The sequence below is a fragment of the Mirounga leonina genome, unplaced genomic scaffold (genome assembly GCF_011800145.1).
Source record: "Mirounga leonina isolate KUSES-001 unplaced genomic scaffold, KU_Mleo_1.0 Mir_82, whole genome shotgun sequence".
Classification (NCBI taxonomy): domain Eukaryota; kingdom Metazoa; phylum Chordata; class Mammalia; order Carnivora; family Phocidae; genus Mirounga; species Mirounga leonina.
In genome coordinates this window covers 54,196,425-54,206,719 of record NW_023270825.1, presented here as the reverse complement: position 1 = coordinate 54,206,719, position 10,295 = coordinate 54,196,425, and positions in this window count along the sequence as shown.

The following is a 10,295-nucleotide window of genomic DNA, read 5'->3' as shown; positions in this document are numbered from 1 at the left end:
TTCTTCTTTGTCTTCTACTTCTTTGCTTAAAACTTTATATTTATTTGCTGAAGTTTCATATAATTTCATTTGTTTCATGAATATTCAAAATGGTTCATAAGAATATTTTTAGCATGGCATTTTCAAAAACTTTGTCATATAATTCTAATATGTCCATGATTTTAGGGTTATCATCTATTCATTGTCATTTTTATTCTGTTTGAGATACTCCTGGTTCTTGGCATGATGAGTGATTTTTTATTGAAACTTAGACATTTTGGGTATTATGCTATGAGACTTTGGATCTTAATTGAACCTTTGTTTTGGCTGGCTTTTTTTTTTTTTGATACTACTACTAAATGGGGTGTCACCTCATTACTGCCAGGTAGAGGCAGAACTTCAGGTTTCTCATGGACCTCTATCAATGAGCAAGGGGGTACTCTTCCTTACTGCTGGGTAGGGGTGGGAATTCTGACCATCCAAGTGGTCAACACTAGCACTGGTGTGGGTAGTCTTGTTATTGCTGGAGGTATGGTGAATGTCATGACTCTTCTAGGCCTCCTGTAGCATCACTCTAGTTGAGAGAGAGAGAGACCCTATTAATGCAAATGAGATAAAAGTCCAAATCACTGAACTGGTGTCTACTAAAACCGTAGTAGAGAGGGTGCTTCTGCTTCCATTAGCAGTGAAAATCCTAACTCCCTACTTGGCTTTCTTTGACATCATGCATAATAGCCTCACTGTAGTGGAAGTCTAGGCATCTCACATTGACTGTACTTACATGGGTGAGGTTGGATGGTTATATTTCTTTGTATGTGTGTGTGCACATATGTATGATATTTGGCTAGAGAAGAACAGTTATTGGTTAAACTTGCTTTTAGTTTTTAATTTTTGCCCTGCTAGAAATCTTTCTTGATAATTTGGCTAGGAAAATAAACTTTTGTTGGAGTTCTTTTTATTTGTTACATAGATGTTTCTAGATTACCAGCCTTTTCAATACTCAGCCTGGGATATATGAGATAAAAACCCAAGTAACATGTCACCATGCCATTCCCTGTGTCCTGAAGACACCTAGTCAGTCTGCTATTTTCAATGTATTCTTCAGATTTTTATTTTTGTTTCATATGTAACATATACAGATTTTAGTTGTACTTAGCAGATGGGATAGGGAAAAGTACTTTTCTACTCTATCCCTTGGAAGCAGAAGTCCATCTACGTTTTTGGATTTTTTATTACCTAAAACAATTGCTATTTTTTCCATAATGACTCTAATATTTTATCATCTTTTCATTTCTGTTTTACCAGGTGTTTCACTATCATAGTTCTTTAAATCTGAGTTTTATTATTTTTTATTATTAGCTTTTAAAGATTTTATTTATTTGCCAGAGAGAAAGAGAGCGAGAGAGCACAAGCAGGGGGAGCAGCAGGCAGAGGTAGAGGGAGAAGCAGACTCCCTGCTTAGGTGAGCAGGGAGCCCAATGTAGGGCTCGATTCCCAGGACCATGGGATCATGACCTGAGTTGAAGAAAGGCAGCCATTTAACTAAATGAGCCACCCAGGCATCACTAAACCTGAGTTTTATAATAATGATACTTACCATAATGATTGCCATTCCTACCACTGATTTATTAAAAGTGAGGAAAAAAGTTTAAAATTAAGTGCCATTTATTTTTTTTAAGTTTTTCTTTAAATTCCAGTTAGTTAACATACGATGTAATAGTTTCAGGTGTACAATATAGTGATTCCACACTTCCATACAACACCCAGTACTCATCATAACAAGTGCCTCCTTAATCCCCATCACCTATTTCACCCATCCAGCACCCATCTCCCCTCTGGTAATCATCAGTTTGTTCTCTATAGTTAACAGTCTCTTTCTTGGTTTGCCTCTCTCTCTTTTTTTCCCTTTGCACATTTGTTTTGTTTCTTAAATTCTACATATGTGGGGCACTTGTTTGGCTCAGCCAGTTAAGCGTCCAACTCTTGATTTCGGTTCAGGTCATAATCTCAAGGTCATGGGATTGAGCCACGTGTTGGATTCTGCGCTCAGCATAGAGTCCTCTTGTTTCTGTCCCTCTGCTCCTCTCTCTCTCTCTTAAATAAATAAATAAATAAATAAATAAATAAATAAATAATAAAATCTTTAAAAAATTCCACATATGAGTGAAATCATATAGTATTTGTCTTTCTCTGACTGACTTATTTTGCTTAGCATAATAGTCTCTAGCTCCATCCATGTTGTTGCAGATGACAAGATTTCATCCTTTTTTTATGACTGAGTAATATTCCTGTGTGTGTGTGTGTGTGTGTGTGTGTGATCCATTCATCAGTCAGTGAACACTTGAGCTGTTTCCATAGTTTGGCTATTGTAGATAATGCTGCTATAAACATGGGGGTGCATGTATCCCCTTGAATTTGTATTTTTTTGTATTCTTTGGGTAAATACCTAGTAGTGTGATTGCTGGATCATAGGGTAGTTGTATTTTTAATTTTGTGTGTGTGCATGTGCACGCCTGCTTAAAACTTAAAAAAGTTACAATAAAAATGAACTGCTAGAAAACTTAAATGTCCTTTAAATGTTTACATTTTATATGCTATGGGACTATAAAGCCTTAAAGGTAGTACCAATTTCTGATGCATCTTTGAGTTTCATATCACTTAACTTTCCATGAATACATTAGTAAGTATGTATAGAATGATTTTTTAAAAATATTTTATTTTTAAGTAACCTCCACACCCAACATGGGCTCAAGCCCAAAACCCTGAGCTCAAGAGTCACACACCACACCAACCAAGCCAGCCAGGCACCCCTAGAATGTTTTTTACAAATTCTGTAACTGTGTCTGTCCCAAGTATATACTAAGGTCTTTTATAAATGAATCCCTCTTTTATTTATATCTCAGTATATAGGCATGTTCATTAATAGACTTATCTCTTAGAAAATAATGGGGTTGTTGGAAAAAATCTTTCATAAATAACTAGAGAAATGTCCATCATCTGCACCATACATTGGGAGTAGTCTTGCCCAAAAAAGGTATCATGGTATAGATGAGGGGATCATGTTACTAACTTCAGAGAAATAATAACTAATATGGTTTCTTTCATAATTTTATCAATAGGATAGCTAAAGCACCTGGTAACCAAATAGTTGCTTAACTGCACTGGAAGTCACTGCAGTTATTGAAACCCCTCAAATACATTCTATTTCAAAACTTGGGGAAAAAGGTATATTGGCTTTTGGCTTGGTTTTTATTACATATACATCAAAGTTCAGTTTTTTGACCTTAACAAAATTATTCAGTATATGCCACAGTGTTCTCTGCAAAAGAAAAGTGTGAGATAAACAAAATAAACCACCCCATAAATCTTTTGGACATTAAACACCTTTAATTTGGTGCCTCATTCTATTGTTTTTAAAACATTTAATCTCACAGATAATATTTACATAATGAAATGTAATGCTTCAAAATAAGAAAGCATAAATTGGTTTGTGAATTTGAAATGCTGTTATGATATAATGGCATTTACATTTAAAAAATCTTAATATACGTCCTTTTGAAGTCTGACCAAGTGTCTTAAGTGTACCCCTTGCTTTATAGAAGTGCAAGTCAAACAAGTGACCCTAAATTATATGAGATATATGAATAAAAATAGAGCCAGCATATAAATCAATTAACATACTTTCTATACAACATAATGAAAAATGACAGTCACATTGTCTCTTCTGAATGCCAATTTACATTTAGACAAGTAGACCAAGAACAATTTACTATCTTTTGAATATACTCTTAATAATAGTATACCATGGACAAAAAAAAGGCTAAAAAAGTTTAAACATTAATAATTGTGCATAGTAGTAGGTTGATGATTGATTTGAACATATCACAACACTTTATTTTATTTACTTATTTTTTAAAGGTTTATTTATTTATTCTAGAGAGCACATGTGAACTTGAGTGGGGAAAGGGGCAGAGGGAGAGGGAGAGAAGCCAACTCCTTGCTGAGTGTGGAGACTGATGTGGGGCTTGATCTCACGACTCTGAGATCATGACCTGAGCTGAAATCAAGAGTCAGATGCTTAACTGACTGAGTAACACAAGCACCCCTACTTTATTTTAATAGTTACGAGTGCCCACGACCCTACAACTTGCTTAGCAACTCATTTATTTTTTCATCTTAAACTGAAAATAAAATCACAATCTGCATTTTCTTTAGGGAAATTGCAGTAAGTTATTATTTCAACATATTGTAATGTATGATTGCTTTCAGTTATGATAATCTGATCAGTTTGGGATAGGTGGAGGAAATTTTCTTCTACTGTTATGTCCTACCGCGTTGAAAGAGTTCCATATGCCAAAATGGCATGAGCCTCTCCTCTGACTCTCATGCTTTCCTCTTCAGGAACGTTGAAGAAATACTACCAATTGCTATTCCTTGAAGAAAAAAAAAAAAAAATAGACATAGATTACCCAGTCTTTCAATTATATCCTGTTGTATAATAACTAACTTCAAACTTTAGAAGTATTAAATAATTTATTGCCTTACTCAGTTTCCCAGTGTCAGGAATCTAAAATCAGCTTAGCTGAGTGGTTTTGGCTCATAGTTTCTCCTAAGATTATAATCAATAAGTTTCTGGGAATGTGGTCACCTGAAGGCTTGACTAGACTGAGGTTTCTACTTTTCAAGCTCATACAATTGGCTCTTGGTGGAGGGCTTTATTCCCTCAGTGTGTATGCTTCTCTGTAGGGCTGCTCACAGTGTCAACATGACAGCTGTTTTCCACAGCATGGCAAATGATTTCTCTCTCTCCCTCACACACACACACAACAGTTGGAAGCTTCAGTGCTTTTTATACTCTAATAATCTTGAAAGTGATATACCGTAACTTCTGCCATATTCCATTGTTCAGTCATGCAGAGCAATCATGCGATGCAAAAGGGTGCTACACAGTAGTGTTAATACCAGATGGCAGGGATCACTGCTGATCCTTTGGAGGGGGTCTATTAACAAAGATTCTTTCCCAGACCAAACTTTAGTCAGCCTTCTAAAGCTTCTCCTGGCCAATCTGTGTATTTCTTTATAAAATCTTGATTCTTAGCAAGAATCCTGCTAAGTCAGTGTAAGCAGAAATTCTGCATGCTCAATATCTGATTACTCTCAAGAGCTGATCATCCCCCAAGTGAGACCTGATTACTGTGACCTGTCTTTAGCAAGAATCCTGTTAGGTTGGTTTAGCCAGAATCTCCCTTATCCCTGATGTTTCTTCTTAGTAATTATCCTATCTACTGACCCCCACCTTATTCTTTGGCTGTAAATCCCCACATGTCCATACTGTATTTGGAACTAAAACCAATCTCTCTAATCTACTGCAAAAAATTTATCCTAGGTGTCTCCATACCTATCACAATGGTCCTGAATAAGGTCTTACCATCTTTAACAAGTGTCATGAATAATTATTTTTAATTCTACCTTCATTGCAGTTATGGCATTAACTACCCAGAGTTAGCGTAAATGTTACAGGTGAAGGGCACATTGCCTATACGACTGCCTTCACTTAGAACTCCAACTGAAAGCTCCAGGGTTTAGAGATGACCTGTACTTTGATCAATTATTTGCTAATCTGGTTGTTCCCTTTACTTCCTCAAGTTTGGCGATTTGTTAGAAGGATTTACAGAACTCATAAAAGGGTCATATTTGTAATTACATATTTATTATAAGGGATATAAATCAGGATCAGTCAAACAAAAAGACATAGTTTAAAGTCTGGGAGGATTCCACATGTGAACCTGGTATGTCCTCCCAGAACATTCATTTAAGATTACCAGAGAGGGAAGTTCATTGACCTTGAGGTATGTACATATCTTACTAGTTTTTTATGATGTAGGCATGACTGACTGAATCACTGACCACTTGTTTGAACTCAATATCCAGCTCCTCTCATTTCTCTGGATGTCCAGCTGATATCACTCAACGTTGGGCTTAACCCTCTAATCACATGGTTGGTTCTTTTGGCATGGCTAGTTCCCATCTTGAAACTCTCTAGGTGACTGCCATGAGTCACTTTCTTAGCATAAATCCAGTGTTTAATTTAGAGATTCTCTCTCAGAAGCCCAGGACAAAAGCCAACCAAATTCTTTATTATGCATTATTAACTAACCTTGCCACTTTGTTTTCCTAAATAAACTGCCTACAGAGTGAATATATTCTCTTTATCCCTCTGTGCTATAAAATGCATAGCAGCAGACCCTATCTCTATATTCAGGGGTGCTTACTTTTAGGAGGATAAGTCTAAAGTCCAAATGAACATTTTTGGCCAAGACTCTTGAAAAATGCAAAAACAAAAATGTAGGGGTTAAGTGTGGGATGATTGGAGATGTTGTTACTGTCACTGGGCTTAGCCCTATGAGTTTGATTTTACTTTGTGGATAGTCCATTCAGACCCTGGTTAGTTGTAAAACAATTTGCTGGGATTTGCTTTTTATAAATGTGGGTATATGGCTGTTTATTATATTCTATATAAATTTTTTCTAAATGTCAAATATTTCATTAAAAAATGAAAGGGCATATATGTTCAAGTCAAATTCTACAGTCTTACATGTTTAATGTTTATTAGATTCTTGCATAAATGGAATATTAAAATCTTATTATCATTCTTTTGACTAAACCTATTGGGAGTTTTATAGAATCATCAGCTCCCAACCCCAACATTTTCCCTCACCTACTTAAAGTATCTGCAGTCATCCTAAGAATTAAATCCTTCCTTGTCTTTAAAATCTCACTAGGTAAAGCTGCTATTTTACCATTTCCTAACCAAGGAGCAAGGGTGGGAGATTTTCCCATAGGTCTACACTTTCTTAGACACCTATTGCTGCTCCAGAAAGCCCACTACTAATGCTTTGATCATTTGTACTGTAAGAGCACAGAGGTGTGTAGGAGGATTCATCACTTCTTTCTGTTATTCAGTCTTGCAAGGGTGCTTTGATAAGTTTTAGAGTTTAGGGAACAGAGACTTTAAAATGTACTTACAACCTCTTTCCCTCAAGATTTTAGACATTCGTGTATGCATCTGGACCAGATATGTATTTGATTAAAAGTCCTGATGGTATGTTCCAAATTACCTTTCCTTTAAGTAAGTGAGTAACTACATCAAACTTGGCTTTTTACTATGTCAGGATTAGTTCTCCCTGTCAGACAGACCAGCATCCTAATGAATTCTTCCCTATTCTACCCCCATCCCCTAGGCTCAAGTAGAGATTCTTAAAACACAGGTTAAGAGCATAAGCAGAATGACTATGACTATCTTGTAAAATTTTATTCTAACAGTATGGATTTTAACTTTGGAAGCTTTGTTGTTTCATAGTATCCTCACTTTCCTCATTCTCAAGATTCATGGATTTTATGGGTGTACAATAAAATAACCTACAGAAGCTATGTCTGCTTCATTTAAACAGAGTTACTGCTTTTGTCCTAATCAGGGTTTTGAATATGCTTATCACCATCTTAAAACACATGCTTGTGATTTTTTTTTTTCTTATTTAATCACAAGTCGAGTTAGGGTATAGGTACAATTTAGCAGATGTTCTTTTTAATAGGATTAACTTTCATAAACTTTAACTTCAAACACCCTCATTTCCCCTCAAATTTGACCAATATACCTTTTTGGTGATTAAGACATTCAACTGAACATCTATTACTGAGTGCCTTTTGTATTCCCAGAGATAAGCAAATAAAGACATAATTTAGTGAGAAACTTCCAAGAATCTTAATGTGCTTAGTATCTGGGGAGGGGGGGTTATAAGTAAATAGGTATAAGGAAAGAAAAATTGAATATCATTTGGAAATAGGTACTATACTGTGGAAGAAAAGAAGACCAAATATTTGCAACTGGGCAAATTAAGGCATCTTCCTTGTAGGATGTTTCATTTGAGCTGAGCCTAAAAGGAGAAAGCTAACCTCAGGAGGCTGAGAATGAATTAGGAATGGGAAATAGATTATTACAGGGAAAATGCATAGGGACTGGATTAGAAAGAAACTTAAATTTGTCTAAAGTAGTTTGGTTTATAAAATCTTGCTGTTGTTTGAGAAGGAAATTTTTTTTTCTTCCGTGTTTTATAAAGATAAACGAACAAATAGAAGGGAAAACAATTGGGAATTAAATTAATCAGATATAAATCAGAGATGGCAAGAATATCAGCTTGCTGTTTCAGTATTTTCCTTTTAATTTTATTTTTCTCCTAAGCCCAAATAATGATGTGGGTTATACCCAGAAGCTACTAAATAGACGTAGTATGTGTCATTGAAACAGCTATCTGAACACAGGGACATCTATATATTCCCTCGGTGATTCACCAGTGAGAAAGATTGTCGTTTTAGGATAATCATAACTACATAATTTTTACACTAAAGAGGGAATTATATTTGTACTTAGGGCAAGCTTCTTTTTCTTACATTGAAAAGTTAATGATAATGAAAGCATCCATCTAGTTTAAATAGAGCCATTCTTTGTGTATGACAAAATTAAGAGATTCCTTCCACCCTTCCTTCCCACACATTGAAACATATTTCATAATAGTTAATAGGCAGTAGAGTCCTTAGAGAAGATCGAGTCTAGTCTCCACAATTTACAGATGAGAAAACTGTGACAGGGTGGAATATTCTCTTTAAATGCAACACATTAATTTCTACTTTCTATTTTTATTTTTATTCTCTCAAATATCTAATACACTTTGAATACTAGAGTATATACCAAGGACAGCAAAAAAGAGGCTGCATTTTAAATCACATCATAGATTGCCAGCTTTCTCCACAATAATACTGCTATGCTCAGCATGTGAGCCTGTATAACAGAGCAGATTTATTACTTTTAACAGTAGTAAACTACAAGTTTATGTTTTTTTGAATAATTTATGTTATACCCTTATTGCTGAAATCTAGATTTATGTTAAAAACTATGAAGTGGTTTAGTAGGTGTTTTAATAGGATTTTTTTTTTTTTTTGCTGTTTTTCAAAAGAGAAAATGAAGGTGTGACAGTCAGAGTTATGAATCCTCATATGGAAATTGGTATGGAAATAAATGTAGTCTTTATTATATATATATCACATACATACATACAGCATTTAGGGACCCTTAAAGAGTGATGAATTTGACCTAGCATCTTTCAATTTCTAGGGCTTACGTGAATTTCTGAATAAAACTCTTTTTCCTCTATGAACTTCATGATTGGAGGCAGATGCTACTTATTCTTAACCTTTCTTTAGAGTGCTATATTTGATAAGAAAGACTAATACAGTTCTAGAAAGTACTAAAAACAAGGAGCTTAAATAGGAATACCTCATATTCCCTAGCATGGTAGCATTTTGCAAAGTTTGTGTCCTTTCAGTAATGAGTATTATTTATTTTTCTGTAGAATATATATCCAATTTTCATTTCTATATGTGTCAATTTATTTATTCAATTATATTTGATTAAAACTGGTCATAGATCTAATAAATATTAAAAGCAAGCAAAGAATCCTGATTATATCTATGTCTTCTTGACTCTACACAAATGTGATTTCATTTTGTTCTTTTATTTTTGACTATCTTTGTACTTGCATTTTTATTGTTTTCATACACAGACCAAGAGTGTATTAGGAAGGGTGCAGAATGTAAACCTTACAACAGTTATTTTTCACAACTAATTATAGCGTATCTCCATAAGAAAAAATACTTATGGAAAAAACAATTCTTCTAATAAACAGATTTTGATGAGACACTGCATTGAATTGAAGTGATTCCAATGTAATACATAAAATCACTACCAATGGTACCGTGTGTTTTCTCTAGACATAAGTTAATACAATGGTATCTAGAGGTTCAGTTGTAAAAATCAAGCAAATGAAACTATAGGAAAAAAATACCCAAATAGAGAATGTAATCCAATGATGAATGTATGAATGAAACCCCAGTTGACTTCTTATGCAATCCATGTGGCAGGGCTAAAAGAAAATTAGACAATGAAAGCAGTCAACTCTTCCACAGAATGACATTCAGCATCTCCTGTTAACATATCAAGAGCAGGAAGTTATCATCATGTATAGGGAATGCTTTATAAATATGTTTTATAGCAATAAACAAAAAATCTAAAAATTATGTGATTTCTGTGGAAATAGATCCTTACGCAATAGATCCATCATTGTAATAATAGATTATTGTTCATACAGGAAACGGTATTGTAAAAGATGCTTGTATATATAGGAAATGGTGGGGTTTTTTTCTTTTAAGATTTTATTTATTTATTTATTTATTTATTTATTTATTTATTTATTTATTTATTT